The sequence below is a fragment of the Boleophthalmus pectinirostris genome, unplaced genomic scaffold, assembly GCF_026225935.1.
Source record: "Boleophthalmus pectinirostris isolate CB_2022bp ecotype Guang Dong unplaced genomic scaffold, ASM2622593v1 HiC_scaffold_9, whole genome shotgun sequence".
NCBI lineage: Eukaryota > Metazoa > Chordata > Actinopteri > Gobiiformes > Gobiidae > Boleophthalmus > Boleophthalmus pectinirostris.
This window is the reverse complement of record NW_026571541.1, coordinates 6,931,590-6,957,446: the sequence shown is the minus strand read 5'-3', so window position 1 is coordinate 6,957,446 and position 25,857 is coordinate 6,931,590. Positions and strand designations below refer to the sequence as shown.

Sequence of the window (25,857 nt, the reverse complement as noted above, 5' to 3'; positions counted from 1 at the left end):
CTCTGGAGAAGGACCCTCCCTTTAAAGATAACCCCACACAAGTTCACTCAAAACAGACACTTTCTCACTTCTCCGGTCCATTACGACATGTGAGGAATCGGCTCCTCTCGGATTTATGCGGCAGGGCTGGGCCGCTGCAGAGGGCTTGCACCATCCTCCTTATTATGATGTATGTGAACAACAGCCATTACTTCTGTTCGTGTCATGGAACTATTCTCAGAACCATTTGCACCATTTTAATCCAATTCACCATTGATTTACACTCGGAAGGATTTTTTTTTCATGAAGGAGTCAGCTGAGGATCTTAAGTTCCAGATATTTAAAAGGAACACTGTGTAACTTTTCTGGAGAAGGGGCTACTGCCTCCTTGTTTCTGAGATTTTATAGTTGTTGTTTTTTTTACTGGAATGCACCACAGTTTTAGCCAGGCTGGCGCCACCTAGTGCCTCCACTCAATTTCATTTCTCTCCAGCGAGGTCAGGAATCAGAATACACTAGACTGTTTGCAAGAACCCCAGAAGATGTAGACCGTGTACCAGCCAATAAGCAAAGAGCTGTGAAGCCATGACATCAAACTCAAGCACCTGTCTGTGTCTCTTTTGTGGTACAGCACAGCAGTATACAAAGCAGTCGAGATGGATGTAGACGAAGACAGACCTTCTGTATTGACAACGATTCCCAAGATCGAATATTTTCACTCTCTGCTTTGTTTGCTGTTGCACCAGCAATTACTTGGACACCACTGAGCGTTCTGGTGCATTACTTACGTCGCGACCAATAGCAGCTATTGGTTAAATAAAAAAAGTACCCGCCCACTGATGAGCGAACGAATCCTAATGGAGCAAACGGTCAGGCTACCACAGCATAGCATTAAAGGTATAAATATATACATTGTACTTATTCTCTTATACAGGTTATCATTAACAGAAAAAAAAAAATGTAAAAACATGCAAAGAGCGAGGATACCTGATCTGCCCTGTAACTTGGCCTGGTAACATCGCCTTCTTGTCTCCGTGGAGATAGTTTAATATACCGTGGAACAATTCTTTCAGGCAAGGCAATAACATCTCCATGGAAACAAGCAGGTGATGGACACCTTCCTTAAAACTTAAAAAGCTCTGTGCCACCATGAATCATTAGTTTTCAACAATTTCCTTTTACCTTTTGTTCAGTAGTTCAGGAGATTCAGGTATTTCCAGATCAGAAATAATCCAAATGATTCTACTGAAGGTGTATGGAGTTTAAAAACACAGTGGAGCACTTCCTGTATTACCACATGACAAACAAAAACAGAAACAAAACAAAACTCGAGGTATGTTTGTGATGAGGAAACAACATTATATCAGATCAGAAAATAGCGTAATATGGCACCTTTAACAAAGTAATATACGTATTTTGGGCATTTTGTAAATGTTTTACACAATTTAAGAACATTTAGCATTTTGGTTAACCATCATTTAAACTGCAGTGTCAGCCATGGAACGCTCTTGTGTCTGCAACTACTTGATATCAGCCCATCCTAAAAATACCACAGAATGAAAAGTGAAACCTACAGCTCTGCCCATTCTGATCCAACACCCTTCTCCTCCACTCTATTTGTGTACTATTACTGCAACTATAACATTATATAACCCAGACGAGGACTCGTGCATGTAATTTGGTTAGCATTAATGAACAGTGACCAAACGGCTGAAGTACATTTCGTTTACATGGTATGATATGAATCCCTCTAGACAGACAAGGACAGTCGTATGGGTGTGGTTCAGCGTTTAAGGAAAAGAAACACTGTCCATACATTTGAATAAGCACCACTTATATTTCAAATAATTACAAAATATATAAAAATTTAAAAAGGTACACTGCGTAACATTTCTAGTACAGGGTCCATCACCTGCACAGTATAGATTAAAATGTTTGTATTAACCCGCTCTGCATGATCCTGGTGTTTTTATTTTGTTATTTTGTCCATTAAAAAAATTCCTGTTCTTAATATAAAACTCGGCTCCAAATTCACTTTAACTCCTAGCCCTGTGAACTTCATTTGAATGGAGCCAAACAGTCTATGCTAGTCTGCTGACGTCATACTCCCGAATTTCCTTATCGAAGGATTATAAGACCACGTCACGCTCTGCTCCTCATGTAACCTGCAGAAGGAGCTGCTGTCCTGCCTGGTATCATGTCAGTGTCTCGTAGGATTTCTGCAGATTTCAGGCTCTACCAGGTGGAGGGGCTATGAATGTATGGCCAGCTTGGGGTGGGCAATATCTCAATATATAAACACGAAATGGATTCTGACATATCGTACATATCGATATAATGCTCTGATTTTGCCACGCTTCACTTGTTTGCCTTCTCTGTGCTCATTCCTGCTCAGCTCGCATGCCCAGTGTTTATAGCTTATGCAAATGAGCCATGTGGTTTTAAGTTTCGTCTGTGTAACACGGAAACAAATGTGCAAAACTGCTTTAAACACAGGACAGCAAACAAACTGATGTGGCTCTGTAGTAGTACACACAGGTTTATATGTTGTAAAGTTTAGTAATGTAAAGTTTCTTCATTAAAATCTTCAGCATAAATAATCTGCTACAATACTACAATAGTATTTGGAAATGGTCAGCAGTGGATTGTGGGATGCCTCATAGCTCTTTAAGCTGGTGAGGAACATGGATCTATTAAAATAAGGAACCTCCCGAGCTTCCTATGGTAAAGGAGCTCATGGTTATGGTGAGTTAATGCAAAGATGAGCTTGAGTTGAGTTGTTTTATTTTTGAATGAAAAGAAGGCAATATGTATTATTTCTTATTTTACAGTTAAATTATTATTTTTATGTCACAGAAGCACTTTATTCCTACATGAACTGCCTACCTCTTTGCATTTCAATAAAAAAAACAGCTTGTGGAATTTGGCGTATTTGTTTTTGCAATAGTTTATGGGAGGTTATTTTTCCTGTACAAATATCGAGATGTATTTTTTTGCTCCATATCGCCCAGCTCTATGTCCAGCTACTGAAATTTGAACCATTTCTTCTCATCATTTAAGCACTCAACTCCATTTAACGCACAAGGTTATTAAGACATATCCCACTCACTAATGTTCATGTAGCATCATAATTTATTTTACATACAGTGATAAACTGTTTTAGTGCTGACAACATCGCTCTTTCTGCACTCAGGTTGCGTGCACATCCACTGTGCTGATAAACAAATAATCCGTCTACTGTTTACATAGTACTTTGCCATGAAATATCCAAAAGGCAAAAGCACAAATGTGGAACCTGATCATTTCTATTATTTACTAGACCCAAGATCTCACTGTATTACATCAAAAATCAGCATTTAGAAACTACATTTTAGCTGCCCCCAACAGGATTAAGCAATATTAGCGTATAAAATGTTGTGATGTCATCTGAATCTCAGTACAAGTAATCCAATTTAAAACACCAAATTGACATTTCATGGATTCTACAGAACCGCACCCACATGATGAGAATTCCCCTGGACATAAATCTAAAACAACTGTTGTCCAGCTTTTGGTCCCATCCACCAGGGAATACCTCACATCTGACCCCCAGGACCCCCAGCTCAGCGCAGTCCAGGGCAGGGGGTGTGGGTGGAAGGTATGCCCCACACTCGAGCTGCCTTTTCTGGGTCTGGGAGGTCGGTATGTGGCTGGCAGCTGCGGTGAGGGCTTATGGATAAAAATAACCACAAAATTGAGAGAAATATTCAAGCCTGCATTCTGACTTAATGGACAGTCACATATTTTCATGCAGCTGGTTTGAGATTTTAAGTCTCAGATCATTTCACTATCAACAATTAACTGTATTAAATTATTACAATGGTATGAAAGCTATGAAATTTAATGAAAACAATCACGCATAAGAAATATGTCAGAAAATATGTGGAACATTATATAATGCAGTAGTAGTTGTTGTAAAAGTAGAAGTAGTAGTAATAGTAGTCGTAGGAGTACTAGGAGTAGTAGTAGTAGTAGTAGAAGAAGTAGTAATAGGAGGAGGAGTAGAAGTAGTGGTAGAAGTAGCAGTACGAGTAGAAGTAGTAGTAGTAATAGTACTAGTAGTAATAGTAGTAGTAGTAGTGGTAGTAGAAGTAGTAATAGTAGGAGTAGTAATGGTAATAGTAGTTGTTGTAATATTAGTAGTCGTAGGAGTAGTAGGAGTGGTAGAAGTAGTAGTAGTAGAAGTAGTAGAAGTAGTAGAATTAGTAGAAATAGTAGTAGAATTAGTAGAAGTAGTAGTAGTAGTAGTAGAAGTAGTAGTAGTAGTAGCAGTAGGAGTAATAGTCGTTGGAGAAGAAGTAGTAGAAGTAGTAGAAGTAGCAGTAGTAACAGTAGTAGTAGTAGAAGTAGTAGTAGAAGCAGTAGCAGTAGCAATACAAGTAGTACAAGTAGTAGTGGTAAAAGTAGTAGTAGAAGTAGTAGTAGTAATAGTAGTAGTAGTAATAGTAGTAATATTAGCAGTAGTAGAAGTAGTACAAGAAGGAGAAGTAGTAGTGGTAGTTGTAGTAGTAGTAGTAGTAGTAGTAATAGTAGAAGTAGTACGAGTAGTAGAAGTAGAAATAGTACAAGTAGTAGAAGTAGTAGTAAATGTTGTTGTTGTTGTATTTTCAGCATAGAAAGTGGAGTTTAATCATATTTAGAAGTCACATTAAATGAATGATCCAATTAAATATGCGGCAATCTCTTTAGCACGTTTATTACTTCAGAAACTCCGCACTTGTAACGCCCCCGCCACTTTTACTGCAACTTTTACTGCAACTTTTACAGCAGGAGAAAATCTCTCAGAGTCAAACATTAATCTAACGACCTTCAGTTTCACAAACAGCACTTCATCTGGGTGTTGTGTGAGGCGTGTGGCTGAAACTCACTGGCTCTGAATGCTAAGGCTGTAAATACATTTTATTGGGAGTATTTTAGTAGAAACTGTAAAATTTACCTGGCCAGAAGAACCACAGACTTTGACAAAACTTTACAAGGACAAGTGGATCTCGAGCTGTGTCTCCATCTCCCTGATTTCAGATGGCGTGATTGACAGGTGGATTAACCAATCAAAGAGACTCATGCGCTATTCGTGTCAAAAACAAGCATAGCTGCTTACACATAAAAAACTAGAAAAACAATATAAATGACTAAAACAGCATGAATTTTTACAAAATCAACAATCAAAACACAAAACTACGACTTATCAGGTAGAAGAAGTTATAGGTTTTATTCTGAATGATACAAGGATTTTCAAGAGGAGATGTCTTCTGCATTTGAGAGACACTGATACAAAAAAACGGGTCATGCATCTCTCTGATTGGTTAATCCGCCTGTCAATCACACTTTCACCTCTGAAATCAGGGAGACAGGATCCGGCTCACGATTCGCTCGTCTTTGTAACGTTTTGTCACTGGTTTTGTCATTGGACTGAAAAAAGCATCTGAATATTGTTATCAGGGACTGCCAAAAATAGTCAACATCGTCCACCCTGAAGTAGAAGCAGAAGTTGATGAAGTAGAAGTGAATCATCAGGAACTGGGCTTCAAAACGGCTTCAAACTTTTATCTTGACTTGGGATGGGCTGAATTCTTATATAATTCAGAATAAAATATAAAACTTCTACCTGAGATAAAGAAGAGTTTGGTGCTTTGTAAAATGCCATATTTGCTTTGACACGATCAGGCTTTGCTTTCCTCTGATTGGTCAATCCGCCTGTCAATCACACCCCAAAGGAAATCAAGGAGACCAGAAATGCCATGGTCAGATAAGTACTATCAAAGCTCATTCTCTCATTCTTCAACCGCCATGTAATCTTTAGTTTCTTTTTCCGGAATAAGGAGCAGCACTACCTTTAACCAACTAATATCAGAGAATAGGTGTTAAACTTTAACTACAGCTTTAGTTAAGCTTAAAGGTGTGGCTTTCAACACACAATGACTAAAAGGAAGGACACAAGTGAGAATGGAGATGTACTAAAAGAAACAGGCCGACTAATACGTTCTGAAGAGGATAGAACTGTTATATAAATGCTTCTCAAATGTTGAAATATGTGTAAAAATATGTAAACACGTATGGAATATGAGATTAGGTTTGGTACATACAGTAGCCTGGTGCTGTGTAAATTTTTCAGCTGTTTATTTGCACTAGAAAACTGATCTGAAATTTGAACGGTTGCAAAATTACAAATTAGCATAAAATAATCTCCATGTGTTTTGATATGAAGTCTGATAACCCTGTAGGAGACTTTTCACGTAGATGATCTGAAATAGCCTTCTATGACATCTTATTATTACTGGTGTGTTTTAAATGGTTCACTGTGAATTTAATCTTGATTTAAAATAAAAACTAAGTGTAATAACCGTTTATATCTTTATAGTTTGAGAAAAATATGTATGTGTAATTTTTTCTGACTTTCAGCTTTGCAATTTGTGATGTATGTTTTACTAATAGGATTCTGTTTTAAGTTCACATTTTAAACGCAAACTGACAGAAAGACAGAAACAGAAACTGACTAATAAACAAATGACATTTAGAACATGTTTGTACAAATCTAAACTCCAGCTGCCTGACTGGTTTCAAATAGAATGTTGTTTAATTGCAATCAGTCCTACAGACATGCTCTTGAATGTGTTGGATTTATCAGATAAATATGAAATGGTTGTAAAATACCAAGGTGCAGAAATCTCACTTTGTCATTTAGAAGTTTACAACAGTCATTTTTAATCAGCAATTTTGCATGTTTTATTATTATTTTTTTCTTTTTTTTCTTTTTGCTAATCTACCCATTTCTACTTCTACTTAAATTATTGGAAATTATGTCAAAGTGCTGAGGCACACCCAGACATTACTGACAGTCAAACCAAAGATGTAACACCTGTGTTTCCTGTGTTACAGTTCACTGCCCAGACCAGAGGAGGTTTTCACAGCTCAAAAAAGTTGGTGGTTAGATCACAACTCTCACCACTGCCCACTGTAACTGAGTCAGACACTTTCTAACATATAAGGGTGTACAAATTTGATGAGCATGGGCGTACGGTTTACCCAGGGTCCAGTGCAGGGAGGGGCCCTGCACAAAGACTGTAAAGTGCATTTTTCATTAGACAGCATCTGTTAATGTATTAAATATGGGACAGTGCAAATTAATCCACACGTTAGTACAGTATGTACTAGTAAATGTGCCAGATTTAGTCATTGAACGCACGCAATGAGCAGAAGTTTTTGCAGCCCCACCATAGACTGTATATATAAATGGACACAGCTAACTGACTAGCCGCCACATTCCAAATAGGAAGTGAGTATGTGGGCTCTTCCGGCTCCCATTGACTCACACCGGAATATTGTGGCCCCTCTCTCTGTAACTGCTGCACTGAGCCTCGTCATTTTGGTCTTAAATTGTTCATATGAACTTTCTCTACATGACCCTGGTGTTTTCATTTCACTATTTTGTCCGTTAAAACAAATTTGCCCCTGTAACTGTTAACACTGTGACCTTCATTTGGAGATGAACACTATGACATCACACTCCCTAAGTTCTTTATACAGTCTATGAATTTCCTGTTTTATTTTGCATAAAAACAGCTAATCCTGTAGTTTAGCTTTGTTCAAACATGTTCTGAAATGTGATTCTTGTGTTAGTTTGTCAGTTCATATTTCAGTTTATTTGTCAACTCTTCTGGATGTGTTAAAACAGAATCCTATTATGAATGGATGAATGATTACACTATTGATGATTCTATTACTAATGATTTTCTGATCTATGCTCTCTAAAGGTAAAAGAAGCTGTTAACTTGAAAACTACTGATACTGCTTCATGACATCACAAGGTGGAACAGAGCATTATGAGCTTTGGAGATGTAGACAGCCTAATAATAAAGGATTAATCAAACATGTGTGAATGAAACAAAACACAACTCCAAGTATGTTTCTGATGAACAACATTAGCTCATGGTTCAAAGCTCACAAGAGTCAATTTTGCATGATATAGGACTAGGCCTGTTCCACTAACCAATAAATCAATTAATCGCATGATAACTTTTAATGAGCTTGATAACTTTTCCGCCCGTGATAATTTCTATTTGCATGCTCGTTTCTTTTCTGAGACTGAATGTCAAAAGGCTTCAACTGACGCTTGAACGAACGTGTCAATTAGGCTACTAGGCAACGGGCAAAAATGTTACAGAGATTTAATAATCCATTTTATTTGTTGTTTTGGTGGTGGTTGAATGGTTTATTTAAGTGCATTTTTTGTTAACAAGTCCTTGCTGTAAACCCGACTACATTAGCCTATTCTTATGTTAACAAGTCTATTTTATTTAGGCCTATTGTTTTGGGTCTTCTTGCAATTCCTGTGTTTAATAGGGATGTAACAATAACCCGAAATATCGTGATATCGTCAAGTCTCACAATAATATTATGGGCTGTCACAATATATCGAATCACAAGTTCCTTTGCTTAAATGCATTGTTTTATAGTAGCAACAACTTATAAACATAGAGAACTACATATCCCATGATTCATTTCAGTGCAGACAACAACAAAAAAATATGTTTTTTACTTCAATTCTTGGGATTATGATGGTAATAATTCACACCAGAAGTGTCGAATCTACAATTATATCAGCCTTTTCAAAATATCGCAATAAATATCATCCCATGAGATGCATATCGTGATAATATCATCATCATCTTTATTTTGGACTCATTACATGGTCCATTTTTAAAACAGACAAGGACAGTGACATGAGAAAAAAACAATAAACATTTAAGTTTTTAAAAGACAACCATACCAGTGTTTCCACATATTGAACTGATATCGTATTGCACTGAATTTTATATTTGTGACTGACATTATTATTTCGTTGTCTGATTTGTTCAGTCTGCAGATGAAACTGTACATTAAAATTCTAAGTGCAGGTTGCAAAGTGTTCACTTGTGCAGTAACAAACATTAGTCGCACTCGTCCATCGTGGCATCCTCAAAAGCACCCATAAAGCGTCATTGTAGGCCACCTGCACTCTTTGCAAATATCGTACCATGAGATTTGGATATTGTTACATACCTAGTGTTAAATAAGTTTATTGATCTTTGAAAGGGTGTATTTGCATTTTTATAACATTGTCATTATATTAGTTGAAATTGGTCTCAAAATGTCAATATTTACAATGTTTATCCCAATCATTTCTTTAAATATACTGTACCATCAAAAAGCCATCAGAATGAACAATAATAAGCCAAGTTTCTTATTCTAGTCTTTACAGCTCAAATCTTACCACTACTGCAATACTTTTCCATATATTGAACAGTACGTCAATACAGTAATTATAGTGACAGGTTGATGTTACTGGGCTATATATTGTACATTATATTTTACTGAACCCAGCCATATCACTTCAGATGTCAGAATCTTACAACTCAAGGTCAAGGCCCATTTACTGCGAAGTGAACTCAGGTTTTATATTTCCAGAGGAGTCGTGGAGTTCTCAAAGCAAACAGAGCGGCTATTGTTATGTTTTATTAGAAATCCAATCCTCCTCCTGCTATAACTCACCCTATGTCTTTTTTTTTTTTTTTTTCTATTGCCTGTCTCACTCCCAGTATTACAACCCGTAATGATGTCACCGTGACAACCGCTCCGCCCACTGTCTCTGCAGTACTCTGGGATTGGCTTCGAGTGGTTAACCTCAACAAACACAACCAGGGAGTGTCCCAAAACTCAGGTAAGTCATAGGAAGTGTTGGGAAAATGATAGTTGTTGACGGTATGCAGTGAGGAGGATCATGGGTAATTTGTTTGGATTATGACGAGAATATAACTGAAAAAACTGTATTGTAAAAGTCTCATTCATGCAAGCGGGAGTCTCAGTTTTGTATTGAATAAATGTAAAGTAGATAAGTAGTTAATGTCACTGTTACTGTGGAACATTCTAGGCACAGCGATGACATATCCATAGAAGCAAGCAGCAAAAAAGTTACACAGTGTACTTTTAAGGCTTAAAGTATCTGCAGATTCCCGATATCAACCGATACAAGCACAGAGACTGAAAATAGCTTTAATTTCCTTTAAACAAAAGTAAAATCAAACCAAACTGATCCAAATCTGTTATGGAGCTGTTATTTATCTCTACAGACCAATTTTGTACAGAAAAGTTAAAATATTATAAGATTTTCTAGGCCAACTATGACCAGTAAATAGTCTTTTTGCATCAATGCCCAATTAGGAAATCCGATGAACCGATATTTGGAAGCCAATATCTGATCCAGAAGATAATTTGTTTATGCAATTCTCACCATAAACATGCAACACAACACACCATAAACAAAGGTTATTTACTGAAAACATTTGAAAATATTAACTTGGCTTGTTGGGCAGTTTGTTAGCAACAAAACGAAAAAGTTGTTCATATTTCTATTAAAATTTTGAACATTATCTGCGTGAAACATGACTTAGACTTGAATTAGTGCTTTGTGAGTTACTATAAATGACTTTTTGGTAGGGATGCAACAATAACCGAAATATCGTGATAATATCGTATTGACAAAAGTCTATCGGAGTCCATCACAATATATTAAATTACCAGCCTCTTTGCTTAAATGAATAGTTACGGTGATTCTAATGACTTTCTTTGTGATTTTAACATTTTCTTATTCTGTAAAGCACTTTGAATTACTTTGTGTATGAATTTGCCTTGTCATGGTGCAGTAGTAGCAAAAAAAAAAAAAAAAAAGATAGAACTACATAGACCATGATCCTTTGGTGTTGTCAGTGCAGATTACATGAAGAAACAACTGTTATTGAGCACTTTCAAACCTTAATTCATTCATATTACAACAGTACCAATGTTTTTTTAAAGGCTTTTCAAAGGCTTTTCAAAGGAAAAAGTAGCATATTCACAATTTTGTAAACCTCTACAAAATATCGCAATAAATGTCGAACCGTGAGATGCACATCTTTTAAAAAAATATTGTTTTGTGGGATTCTGAAGGCGTTAAATCTCTACTTTTTGGGGTTGATTTTACATACATATTACCCATGTTATGGCGAGACAGGGCCGCTGTCTTGATAAATGTTTACACTCCTATTGCATATGGTAATTTAAGGTTCAGGTGGGCTTTATTGTAGATTGTGGGGTAGACTGGCTGTCAAAAGTCTGGACACACCCTCTCATTCAATGTTTCTTTCTCTTTATTTTTACTTCTTTGCTTCACAGACATACAGAAGATGTCAAATAAACAAAGTAAGATATAAGGAATTATGTAGTAAAGAAAAAAAGGAAAATAGCTCTACTAATTGTTTCTTAAAGTTGAGTTGAGAGGGTGTGTCCAAACCTTTGACTGACTGGGAGTGTATAATGGGACAGGGAACAATGCTTCCCAATTGTGGCAATACACACATAGAGTGGTGATATAACTTTGTAAATTTTTCATTTTGCATAGTATTTTTAGCCTTTCTCTTGTTCATTTTGAAACTATATCATACATGATGCAACCACAAGGATGTCTGTCAGGTAAAAAATACAATATATATAAAATCGTTCTCTGCTCCTGTCTGCAAATCCTACCACAACAATGAACCACAAAGTTACAATTTAAAGAGAGAGAACGGTTTATGTCTGAGGGACCACCTACCATCACGAGTGGGCAGGACGTAGGAGGTCTATGGGACATTAGCGCTGTTTCAAATAAACACTGCCCAATGTATAAAACTACAACATAAGGGTAGTCAATACAGGAGAGTATTATTAAATTACATTAAAAACCCTATAAAACCTACAACTTAACCTAAAAAGGATATAATATTACACATTTTTAACTAGGGCCTACTTGTATTGCTGGGTTTCAGATGGCATCACAACTTTGTACAGGCCAATATTATTTAAAACAGATGAAGTGTAAGTAAAAATAAAGTTTTTTGTTGTAATTCAATTAGTTCTATGATCCAGTCCCTAATAGAAATGATCAGGTTCAACATTCATGAATTTACCTTTTGGGCATTTCATGGTAAAGCACAGTGTAATCGATATGGAAAACTGATGCTTGCTGCTTGGTGGTTGTCAGATTCTAGAATGTGTCATACTCTCAGATGGGGGAAAGAGCCAGATTTTCTTAATGATTACATTGTACTTATAAGACCTGGGAGGACAGGGCCTTTTCATTTCTGCCCGCACCCTCTAGAACTCCGTGCCCAATCACATCAGAGGCTCGTCCACACTCCCCATGAAAAAACATCTCTTTAAAACCACCTTTCATTCATTCATTAACTTTCTTTTTTCTTTTGTTTGCCTTCGTTTGTCTCTAAAGCATCTGTGAGTATCTTGGAAAGTGTTAAGTGTTATGAATTCACAAATGTTGAACCTAGTATTTTCAATTATTAACTAAACTCAAGAACTCACTGTATGACAACACACTTGCCATGTTTACATGAGAGCTTTAACTCTGAATAAAAATGAAATCCACTTAAAAAAAAAAAACAAAAAAAAAAACATGTAAACACTTAAGTTTAATTCCAAATAATCATTTTCATTAGGAATTTATTCTGAAGTAAATGGGTGGTTTATTTAGATTTTAAAGCTGAATTAATTTATTCCTTGATCATGTAAATGTTTATTCTTCTTAAAAATAATTTTGGTTGTTCAGTGCATGCTCGTTGTGTCGCCCTTCTGACACGATCCAGATGATACAACTTCACCTGTCCTCACTTCGGACTTTCATCCACTGCTTTTTTGATTTGCGAGTGGGATGTGGGAGTGGGCTGAGGTAGAGCAGCCGTTGACTCAGTTTGTTTTTTTCCTCCCTTCTTTGACACTCTTTCCTTCTCCTCCTCCTCAGCTGACAGACGTAAAGTGTATGAGAGAATTCTCAAGCAGCTGTTTAATTATCATCAGAATAACTGTGAAAAAAGTTTGTATCATGTTTGTGTCCGTGGCGTAACGACAAACCGAGATGACAAAAAAGCCGGTAGCAGCGGAAGTGTGTGTTTTCTTCCGGTAGACATGAATACATTTCTGTCCCTGTCCAATCAGAACACTTCCCCACTCCCAGACTTTGAGCATAATTAAATAAAGGCAATTTATCATGTTTTCCATGTAAACCTCAATTCGGAATTATTATTTTGATGTAAACTCAAAGGAGAATATTTTAATTGAGAACTATTTAATTCAGAACAATTAATTTGGAATTAAAAACATCACATGAACGTGGCCAATTTTGCATTTTAACTATTTTATTTTGTGTCCATCTGTATTAATTAACAATGGCCTATAGAATGCTGCGATGTCATCTGAAACCCAGCAGTTCACTAGCTAGGCCTGGATTTCAATGTTCATTTCCAGTGAACTTGACATAACTGAGGTGTGTGTTCATTGACGATTACAAGTGACTAAGTATTCTGCAGAATTCTATAGAAATGTACAATGCAACGCTCCAAGCTTTAATGTTATAATAGGTTTACTTCATATGTAGCGTACATGCAGCTCACCGCTTTAGCTGAGTCAATGAGATTAGTGGTTATCTTGCATTACCTCATAATCTCTGGGTGTGGCATTACAGGTGGATTAGATCTGGATAGTCAGCGCTTTACAACCAGGTAACAGAGCTCAGGCGATATGACAACATCCTGCCCCACAAGAAGCTGGGATCAAATCATAGGCTGTATAAAGAGGTGGACTAAGGGAGTGTAACATTTCCTACAGTGTTCGGCTCCAGTCAAATGAAGCTCACTGAGGATGGCAGTTATAGGAGCGAATTTGGAGCCAAGTTAGGAATAGGAATTTTACAGACAAAATTGCAAAATAAAAACAACAGGATCATGTAGAGAGGGTTAATCTGAACATTTTAAGACCAAAATGTGGAGTCTGAAAGCAGTAGTTACAGAGAGAGGTGCAACAATTTTTCAGGGTAGTGTGAATTGGAGCCAGAGTCGATGAAGCCGGAAGTGCCCCCATGCTTACTTCCTATTTGGAACGCGGTGACTAGCGGGTTAGTTATGTCTATTTATATAAACATCTATGGATAAAATATAAATCAAACGTACACATTTTTGATTGTCAGAAATACCAATATTGTTCAGTCCAAACATTGTGATTGCAATTACATTTAATTTAGGATTTCATTCAAATTTTTTTCTTTTTAAGCACATCCAGGAGCCTTAAAGAGCACATGACAGATTTTTATAATTCTCAAATTTTTACTTAATTTTGGTTGGATAATACCTGCTGTAAATATAAATTATAGTTTTTACGCCAATCAAGAAGCAATTTGTAAATAAAAGTTGAAAATCATGTGGCGTTTTCAGGATACTGATGACTTCACATTAGGGGGAATTCCACCCAAAAGTTCATCACAGTTTACATGCAAGAAAAGCAATTTCAACAAAATGAAGGTGTTATCATTTTATTTGTCATGTTCGGTCCTGGTCTAGTCCTGGTTTAGACCTGGTTTTGTATTCGTTTAGACCTCGTTTAGTACTTGTTTAGACCTTGTTTAGTTCTTGTTTAGACCTCCTTTAGTCCTGATATAGACCTCCTTTAGTCCTCATTTAGTACTTGTTTAGACCTGGTTTAGACCTAGTTTAGACATGGTTTAGACCTGATTCAGACCTGGTTTAGATGTGGTTTAGATCTGGTTTAGATGTGGTTTAGACCTGGTTTAGACCTGGTTCAGTCCTTGTTTAGTCCTCGTTTAGTCCTTCTTTAGTCCAGGTTTAGTCCAAATAATAATTTCTATGTACATTTTTCCTGGGAGTTTTACTAGGAAACAGTTATGGGATTCTCTAGATGTCATGCTTTCCAACCAGGAAGTAAATTTTTATACCTAAAAAACTGCCAAATTGGGAAAACGTGAGAATGTCTTTACAAGAATCTTAATTATAATGATCTTAACTTTTTTAGTTTAGTAAAATGCGTAGTCCAACCTGTCATAGGCACTTTAAGATCTGAGAGCACCCTTAAATAAAAACTACTACACTAACCCGAGAATCACCTTTTAGAACATGTTTGTAAAGGCCTAAACTATAGGAGGAAGTTAGATGATTATTATTGTTTCTACTAAAGGGGAACGGGCAAAAATAAAAGCATGACTAAGAAAGACAGAAAAATTGAGCTTCTGTTACAAATATGTCATGTCTAAATAAAGCTGTGATGAAAGCAGCTGCCAATTCTGACTGTTTCTTTGACTCAGACTGTCCCACTGAGGAGGGTGAAATAAAACGGGCTTTGACTCATGTCCAGGGTGATTTCCAGAGTCCTATTGCTGGAGTCAGTCAGTACAGTAATAGCTACACTCACAAAAATTAGACATGGGCACTATGAATATGCAGTCTTATCTTTACATCTATGTTGACTAAAACTTTTGATGTTGCTCAAAATTGAAAAGCTCTAACCTTATTGCCACACTCTACAATTTCTTCATAAAAACATTACAGACACGTAGTCCAGAGTTGAAAGATGCATCACAATCAACTCTTGTGAGCTTTGAGCCATGTTAGAATGTTGTTTCTTCATCAAAAACCGACCTGTGTTTGTGTTTTGTTTCATTCACACAGTTTTAGCAATCCCACATTATCCCAGTCAGCCTACTTCTTCAAAACTTAAGATGCGGTTCCACCTCGTGATGTCATGATGTTACACTCACTCAGTCCACTTCTTTATACAGTTTATGGTGAGGTGAGGTGGGGCCTTGCAAGTCATAACGTAGACTCGAGACAGACTTGAGCCAATATTTTTAGGACTACGACTGGACTTGATAAAAATGGACTAAGACTTGGGACTCTATTTAGAAGAAAATCAGTGACTTGGGACGTGACTCAGACTTGAGGCCTGTGACTTAAGACTTGATGATTCTCCTAAAAAAATATATGTTTTTAGAAAATGCTTGCAGAGGTTAATTTTACAGGAACAAACTGGACCATGTCCCTCTCATTTCTCTGTTACTTTGGATATAACTGAAATACTATGATATGGCATTCTGTATGGGTGTAACGATATCCAAATCTCATGATACAATATCGTTACAGTATGAATCTCATGGTGCGATATTTATTGTGATATCATAGGAAAGCTCATGATATGGTGGGGAGGCTCATGATTAGGGTACGATATTTATTGCGATATTTTGTGGAGACTAATCAAACTGTTAATATGCTCATTTTTCTTCTTAAAATGCCTTGAAAAGACTTAATCCAAAGAACTGAAAAGTGCTTAGAAATGTTATTTGTTCTTGTAGTCTACACTGAAATGAAGCAAAGGATCATGGTCTATGTAGCTCCCTCCGTATTTTTTTAGCAAACAGACTTCTAATTCGATATATTGTGATGGTCCATGATATTATTGTGAGAACTTTGATTAAACGATATCACGATATTTTGGTTCTTGTTACATCCCTAGTATCCTGTGATATGAAAATGACTAGAAGACGACTTGGACTTGACTTGGACCGTCTTTGACTGGGACTTGACTCAGATTTGAGGCACACTTGAGACTTATTTGAGACTTGCAAAACAATGACCTCTGGTCCTCTGGTAACAATTCCAAGGCTGAAATGATCCAAATGATTCTAGTGAAGCTGTATAGAGTTTAAAAACACAGTGGAGCACTTCTTGTATTACCACTTGACATCACCAGGTAGAACAGAGTGTTTTCTGTTTGAGAGAAGAACTCCTAAGCTTAAATTTGCAGAGTTTGTGAGTTAAACATGTGTGAATGAAACAAAACACAACTTCAGGTTTGTTTTTGATGAGGAAACAACATTACAATAAAAATCTGAAATAATAAACTTTAATAATTTGACCACTGTTTGATTAAAGGTGACTCATTTGACATTTTTATTATAGTTTATGCATGAATTGTCTCTCAGCTCAATGGACATTCCTCTCCAGTGTCTCGGTCTCTTTCCCGTCTGTGGCTCTGACTCATTTCACATTCATTTAGCAGCCTCCGTGTATCTGTCCTGATGATCTAACCAGGCCCCTGCACTCACATATAATGACCAGGACAATTGGATTCCCGTAATAACGTTAGCACTGTGCAGGACTACTACATGTTTACAATAGAGACTGCAAGATAACAGGCTCAGATCTGCACACTACATCACTGCATCACTACACAAGCTGTTCTGAACTCAATAGATGACATTCATTCTGCCAAGCAAAGTGGGGAGACAATTAAAGCTCCTGTATCACTCAAAATGGACTTGTGTGAGCTTTTAGTCATGTTAGTTGTGTTTTGTTTCATTCACACAGGTTTGAGTAATTCTTTATTATTTATCTGTACATCTCCAAAACTCAAAATGCTCTGTTCCACCTTGTGAGGTCATGAAGCTGTAGTTTTCAAGTTAACAGCTCCTTTTACTTGCCAGGCTGGCACTTGTGCCTTCACTCAATTTAATTTCTCTCCAGTGATTCGGTCAGGAACTGGAATACAGTGGACGGTTTGTAAGAACCCCCAGAAGTTGTAAACCTGGCCAATCTGCAAAGAAGCCATGACGTCAAACTCAAGCGCCTGTCTGGGTCCCTTTTGTGGTAGAGCACAACAGTAAACAAAGTGGTTGAGATGGATGTAGACGAAGAGATACATTCTGTGTTTAGAACGATTCCCAAGATTGAAGATTTAAAGCCGAAACAAAGAGTATGTTTGGTGAATTTTATCAAAGGAAAAGACGTTATTGACCTTCCTACGGGATTTGGCGCATTACATACGTCACAACCAAATAGCGGCAATTGGTTAAATAAAAAATTAAATATAAAGTATCCACCTACCGTCGAGCGAATGAATCCTAATGCTGCGAGGTCAGATGGTTTCCCCAAAGTGAAACTGGCTGATCAATCAGGTTAACCTTTTACCTTTTGATCAGTAAATATTGGCAGTTCCAGAGCTGAAATTATCCAAATGAAGATAGAAAAAAATTTGCGTAATATGGGTCCTTTAGAATTGACGTTTGAAACTGAGCTGCATATTCAAATTAAAAATGAAGACTGCAAGATTGACCAATATAAAAATGTAATCTAGTCTAAGAATTTTACAGTTTAGGGTGTGAAACTGTCCCAAAGTAACACCACAGTGTGTTCCTGTAAAACAAAGGACTGTGTGGGCTGTAGTTCCACTTATCAAAGTTGATAAGGAGCTAAATTTTATAAGCATCGAGGGGGCTGAAACATGGCTACACTGTTCACTGCGCAAGTTTATTGTCTTTTTTTTCACCTGCTTTAAGATAAACCCTGTTTGCCAAAATTAAAAAGAAGTCACATGAGGACAAATGAGGAGAAGTTGCCCAATTAGACTTATTTGTAGGTAAGCAGGTAACAGGCATCACCAAAACAAGTCTAACAATTACATTTTTCATTTTTAATCATCAACCTATAGGAAGGAGAAAATTATATCAAGATTTTTTTTTCCATATCGCCCAGCCCTAGTATGAATGAAACAAAACACATCTCCAGGTATCTTTTTGAGGAGGTAACAGGTAACTTTTTATTAGCTTCAGAAGATCAGTAATGAAATAATCTGTAGAAAACTTATTCGAGCCACAGAAGGTACATGTCAGTATATCGTCCCTGAACTTGCAAATACTTATTCAAAAGCTTTTGTCTTTGTCTGGGCAGATACCGGGAGCTTCATGTTATCAGTGCAGATACCATGGCTTTGCTTATCTCAATGCAGCCAGTCAAATTCCAGCTTTTAAACCAGCCAAGACAATAAACGAAAATTTGAAGAGCCCATATTACACTAATTTCTCATCTATGTTATAATGTTTCCTCGTCAAAAACAGACCTGGAGTTGTGTTTTGTTTCATTCACACACAAACCCTGCAGATTTAAATTGAGTTCTTCTATCAAACAAAAAACTCTGATGTCATGTGGTAATACAGGAAGTGCTCCACGGTATTTTTAAAGTTCACAGTTCAAAGAATTACTCCATGTGTGAATGAAACGAAACACAACTCCAGGTATGTTTCTGAGGAAGTAACAGCATTCTAACATGGCTTAAAGTTCACAAGAGGCAATTTTGTGTAATACAGGACCAAGGCTAAATCCATGTAAATTAAGGCAATTTTACCAGATTACACCAATTTAGGGGTGGGTGATTTTAGGTTGTAAACACAAACAGGAAATTTGCACCAGGAAAATGTGACGTTAGCTTTTAGTCAGGTTAAAGTCTAGGTTGAGATAACATTTGTTAGTACAATGAAATAAACCACAAATTAATATGTTTTATAGATAATCCCTTTGAACCTTAGTCCACTTTTATCTTAACTAAACTATAAAAACAATCGATTTTCAGGTTTGACCCTGGTTTGACCCTGGTTTAGACCTGGTTGAGTCATCGTTTAGTCCAGATTTAGTCTTGGTTTAGACCTGGTTCAGTTCAAATCTAGCCCTCATTTAGTTCTGGTTTAGTCCTGGTTTGGTCCTGGTTTGATCCTGGTTTGACCCTGGTTACCTCCGCCAAGGAGGTTATGTTTTTGCCGGCGTTTGTCTGTTTGTTTGTTTGTCTGTTAGCAAAATAACTCAAAAAGTTATGGACCGATTTTGATGAAATTTTCAGGATTTGTTGGAAATGTGAAAAGGAAGAACTGATTTCATTTTGGGGGTGATCCTGGATTCTGGATCACTTTGAAATTTTAGTTAACATTGTGGTAAATGGGGCCAGATCTGATCCAGAAGACTGATTTTATCACAATTTATATAAAAAATGGGGGTAGTCCTTGTCAGAGGTCCGCGCTCTCTGAGTGCTTTTCTAGTTTAGACCTGGTTTAGACCTGGTTTAGACCTGGTTCTGTCCAAATCTAGTCCTCATTTAGTTCTGGTTCGGTCCTGGTTCAGTCCTCGTTTAGTCCTAGTCTAGTCTTCATTTATTCTTGGTTTAGTCCAGGTTTAGTCCAGGTTTAGTCCAGGTTTAGTCCAGGTTTAGTCCAGGTTTAGTCCAGGTTTAGTTTTATAAGTCATGGTTTAATAGTCCAGGTTTAGTAGTCTAGGTTCAGTCTAGGTTCAGTCTAGGTTCAGTCTAGGTTCAGTCCAGGTTCAGTCCAGGTTCAGTCCAGGTTCAGTCCAGGTTCGGTTCAAGATCCAAGTTTTTGACATGTGTGGAAATGTGAACTCATCAAATGTACTTCAGCCGTATTTTGCTACAGTTTTAATATTCTTGACCCTGTCTCGCAATGGTGAAAATATAGCACCCAAACACGTGAGTTCACACTGACTTTTCCCCATTCATGTCATTTGCATAATATTGAGTAACATCCTTGATCCGGACACGCAGAGGGCTGCTTCACGAAAGTGGAAGTGAGCATTTCTCATCACAAAGTTCAAATTTAGGCCTGAATCATGAGTGTTTGGGAGAGTCCTTCCTGTTGTTGACAGTGGAGGCATTAATATAACAAGAGGAAGAGTCAGGTGTATCCTATAGGGTCCACCCAGCGTTACAGATGGGCAGATTAGATTAAAAAGTACACTATGTAACTTTTCTGGTGGTAGGTCATCCGCTCATTAAACGGCCACGAAACACCAAAATCACTTTTCTACTGATGATCTGTGTAAATGAGTGTAAAATAGAAGTGTATACCTATCCCTGTCCTTATTTTGGTGCATATTTGTTAAAAATGTGACTTTTGGGTCAAAGTCGTGTCTGTAACCTGTCTATTTAGGATCAACTACAGCCAGTACATTAGAATTTCCTGGTTGGGCTAACGGCTGCCAAAGAGTCAGACGCAGGTTATTATGTGACAAGCACAGCCACTGGCATCTATGGGTGGTATGTGAGGACCCTTGGCTCCGCCCCTACCTGGCACTGCTAGGCACCATGATGTCCCTGTGTCTGGAGAAAAGGAAAACGGTGTGATCCAAGCACAAATGTCTGCTCTGTTTCAAAGTCCGCACACTGGTCTGCAACATGTTGTGACTGTCAGTCAGCTGTCAATCATCGCTCCAGAGCCAGCCCCACACCTGCCTATTTTGCTTAGGGGTAGAGTAAAGCTTCAGGAGGATGTTTAATGGCTCTTTAAACATATCATCACGGAGTCATGCAGGTGAAGCTACTAGGCCAAGTTACTAGGGGTGTAACGATATCCAAGTCTCACAAAATCGTCACGGTATGAACCTCACAGTACGATATTTATGGGAATATCGTGGGAAAGCTCACGATATTGTGGGAAGGCTCACGATTAGGGATGTAACAATATCTAAATCTCTTGTACGATATTTATTGCAATATTTTGTGGAAGTCAACAAAACGGCTAATATGAGACTTTTTCCTCTTAAAATGCCTTGACAAGACTTAATCCAAAGAACTAAGACTTAAAAGTGCTTAGAACTGTTATTTCTTCTTGTAGTCTACACTGAAATGGAGCAAAGGATCATGGTCTAAACTCTTCATTTAAGCAAAGAGGCTGGTGATTCAATATATTGTGATATTATTGTGAGAACTATAGACGATACGATATCACAATATTTCGGTTATTGTTACACCTTTCAAGTTACAGGTCAGATCTGTGGATAAGTGATGCTGCCACCAATAAAAATGCATGCTTTTCCAGACAATAAAATCCCCTGTAATCGAATAAATGCAATCAGTAGTTGAATGCAATACTGTGGATCATTTTAGGCAAAGCAATAACTACAAGGATACAAGGATGTGATATTGGTGAATGAAACAAAACCCGACAGCATTCTAACATGGCTTTAACCTCACGAGAGTCCATTTTGCGTAATACGGGACCTGTAAGTACATGTGTGGCTTACACTATCACCAAGCAAAGGGACAGTAAAAATGCCTTCAGGAGAAATACAGGCTCACATTTGGACTAAAACCTAATTCTAACCTTCAACTCACCACATGGCACATGCAACCGCAAACAGAAATATCAGCAGCCCTGCCCTTAAGAAGTGCACCGTGGGGCCTTTTTAACATGCTTTATAAAAACTGTTCCCGATGGAGGAAGTACAACTAAAAGATACACAGCTCCCAAGAGAAAAACGCATTCTGAACGTATGTAACGACAGCAGTGACGAGAGGGGGTGCTGTGCCAAGTTGGACTCGAGTCAAAGTTTAGGTTGCAGGGTGTAACTGAGGATAAGTGCAGATCGTAACTGACTAATGTAACATCAAGATAAAAGTGAAAATGGATGTTTATAGCAAAAGTGAACTTACGCAACATGGGTTTTTAAGGAATTAATACCAATGATGGTTTCACTACAGCAATAACACCACAAACACCACTATACCAAATGTTACTTCAATATTGTAATCAGTACTACAATTATCATTATTACTTATGACTGAGAAACACTGATATCTGATCTATTTCTATCCAAGTTATTAGTTAAAATATGTCCACAAACAATGTACTTTCATTGAAATATACTGAAACTGAATGAAGTTGAATAAATTATGCTAGTTACAATATTTAGACATATGGATAAAGAGTAGAATCGAGTGAACTGTATGAATGAAAAGATTTTTAAAGATCCTGTATTTGACTAAAAAGACCTGGAGTTGTGTTTTGTTTCATTCACACGTTTGAGTTAGGGATGGGCATTCGATTAAATTTTCAATTAATCATCAGCGTTTTTATATTCAAATTATCATCATTATTATTACTAACTGCACTACTAATCTGCATAAATAAACTCAACTTTAAACCATAACACTGACATTATATGTTTAATGCAGTTTTGCACAAGTCTCACAGAAACTAAACTTAAAACCACATGGCTAATTTGCATAAACTAAGCAAGAAAAACAGCTCTTGTGCGTCAACTTCTGTCGAACTAAAAGACACGACTCAGTGGAATATAGCCGCTACGCACAGCAACCTACATTCAGTTCAGTTCAGTAAATCGACGAAATTCTTAATGATCAATTATCGCTTAATCAACTAATCATGCCCATCCCTAGTTTGAGTAATGTTTTATTATTAGTCTGTCTACGTCTCCTCATCTCAAAATGCTATGTTCCACATTGTGATGTCATGTAGTGGTAATTTTAGTAGTTTATTTTACCTTTAGTTCCGTAGAGATTCGCAAATCTCAGGGCTGAAATGATCCAAATGATTCTAGTGAAGGTCTATGTAGAGCACTTCCTGTATTACCACATGACATCACAAGGTGGAGCAGAGTGTTTTCAGTTTGAGAGAAGAACTCGGCCTAAATATGCCGGGTTTGTGTGTTAAACATGTGTAAATAAAGCAAAACACAACTTTAGGTATGTTTTTGATGAGGAAACAATTATGACATAGACCAAAAAACAGTGTAATATAGGCCCTTAAACCACACTGAGGTCATGATCTTTGTGTGACCTTGAGAGGGGTCAGTTTTCCAGCACAATTTAACTCCGATGCCACGCCCCTCCAAGCTCTACCTAGTTGTGTTTTCACATAGCGCATATAACAACACAAGACGCAAAGTTGTTATGAAATGTGAATGCGTGTGAAACGTGCCAAACTCGACGAGATTTATTAAGAAATCTCTCTGGGAAAAGAATGTAGAGGTGCATGCACACACAGTACGTCCACACTAATGATGAGTAAACATTGAACAAGTGACGGCAGGATAGTGCATCATCTAAACGAAGGGGGTGGAACCACACACGCAATACAAGGCACACAAATAAGATTCAGGTACATTTTGTTTCATTCAACCATTGCCAAACAAATTACGTAAGGATTCATTCACTCAAAAGGTATGCTAGGTAAATATGCTGCGTGTCTGTCTCCGTGGCAATCGTATTGCTTTCCCTGGAATATTCCACAAGTGCTATAACATTAAACTTATCTATCTTGCATTTGTTTGCATTTAATAAAGCCATATTGTGGAACATTGCAGATAAAGCAACAAATAGCAGTGCACATTTATGATCACAGTACAATTTTTGTGGAATATTTTATGTACATTTTTATTTTCAAGAGCCCATATTTAACCATTTTCTGATCTATGTTATAATGTTGTTTTCTCATTGCAAAAATACCTGAAGTAGTGTTTTGTTTCATTCACATGTTCAACTGCATATTTAAGCCAGAGTTCTTCTCTCAAATGGAAAACTTTGTTCCACTTTGTGATGTCATGTGCTCCACTGTGTTTTTTAAACTCAATACACCTTCACCAGAATCAATTTGGATAAGTCCTGGAATTGCCAATATCTACAAAATATAAAACATAGCAGTTAACTCGAAAAGTCACTTCATGACATCCCAAGGTGGAACAGAGCATTTTGAGCTTTGGAGATGTAGATAGACTAACAAAAAAGGGTTATTCAAACATGTCTGAATGAAACAAAACACAACTCCAGGTATGTTTTTGAGGAGGTAACATTCTAACATGGCCTAAAGCTCACGAGAGTCGATTTTGTGTAATACAGGACCTTTCGTGAATTGACCCAAAAACCAAAACCAGAAAACATAATATATTTTTTCCACAAATATTTGTAGAAATGTCACAATTAGGGCTGGATATCATTAAGAACTTGCTGATACGATACATACCTCAATACATACGCCACAATACGATTCATAACTTGATACAGTGCACTTTTGGTTTGATATGATATATTTCAAATCGATTCAATACAGTTCAGTAAAAATAATGGCTGTGATACTAAAAGTCTTTGTTAAACCACTTCTTGTGCATCAGGTTCATATGAAAAACAAACATTTTAATCATAAAAGCAGTGAAAATGTCAAATGTGTCACATAAATTCTCTAAACAAGCAACAAAACTGTAGCGCTGTAACAAAATAGCAAAGTAAAATATACCAAAAAAATACTCTTGGCGATATATCGATACGGCAGCCCACGATATCGATACTGTATCATCACATTAAGATATCGATATTTTGATATTTTTGCACCCCTAGCCTAACCCGTAGTCACAATTGTCATATTAGCGCAGACTATTTTAAGTAGTTGCTTCAATGGGGCATCCGTATAACAATAAAAGCCAGACACTAAAGCAATAATAATAATGCCTATATAGTGACCAAGAGTGCATTCTGTATTGACACTGCAGCTGTGAGGCCACAAGGACAGGACCCCCCTCATTACGACCTCACACGTCCTCAGATTTGGGTGAGAACAGGGCCCAGGTGCTTCCCTTTGGTCCTGCCCTGAACCAAAACACTGACAGGTGCAGAGGCAGGCGACATATGGGCAGGCGCTTTAAAGAGAGAGGAAGGAGGGGTGACAGGGGCATGAGGGTTTGAACTAAAAGTCACATATTTAAAGCAACTTAAGCAGAGAAAGTCTTATTTAGTAAATTAATGAGAGATTTTAGAAAGTTCAATTCATTTTGTGTGTGTGTTAAGCATAAGTAGTAGTAGTAGTAGTAGTAGTAGTAGTAGTAGTAGTAGTAGTAGTAGTAGTAGTCTGTGATGTAGTTGTGGAAGAAGTATAGCCTGCCATTGGTGGTTTAAAATAGTTTACTCAAGAAACAGTTGGGTTGCCTATAAATAAATTCCTTACTTTTCCCTATTACTCACATGGTGAAGTGGCTGAGTATAACTTCTTATTTTAGTCTATTACATAAGCAAGTTCTTTCTCCTTTTTCTGTAAATTTTCACATGGCACGGACCCATTTGAAGTGTACCACATGTGTGAAGTCTATTAGTTCAGTTTACGCTGTCTTTAATCTGTCTGCCAGCTATAAAAACCCAAGTGTGAAGCCTGGAGGTTCTAGGTGGGGTTACTCAGCCAAAACAGCCAAAACAAAACGAAAGTGGTGCCAAAACACTGACAAGCATTTCACCATAACTGTACATACCATTGCCAGAAGTCAAATGCAATGGCTGTAACGATTAATCATACTCGTTTATCATGAAGTGTATTACAGACTCTAAACCAAACCAAAAACCATGTAACAAAACTGCAATAGGCAATAAAAT

At 37.2% G+C, this 25,857-nt stretch overlaps 1 protein-coding gene across 2 annotated transcripts in view; it reads right to left on the bottom strand.

Moving 5' to 3' along the window:
* The window catches only part of LOC110160369 (unconventional myosin-Ic), a 117,876-nt gene that overhangs the window by 82,180 nt on the left and 9,839 nt on the right, over nucleotides 1-25,857 (bottom strand). The window lies entirely within an intron of this gene.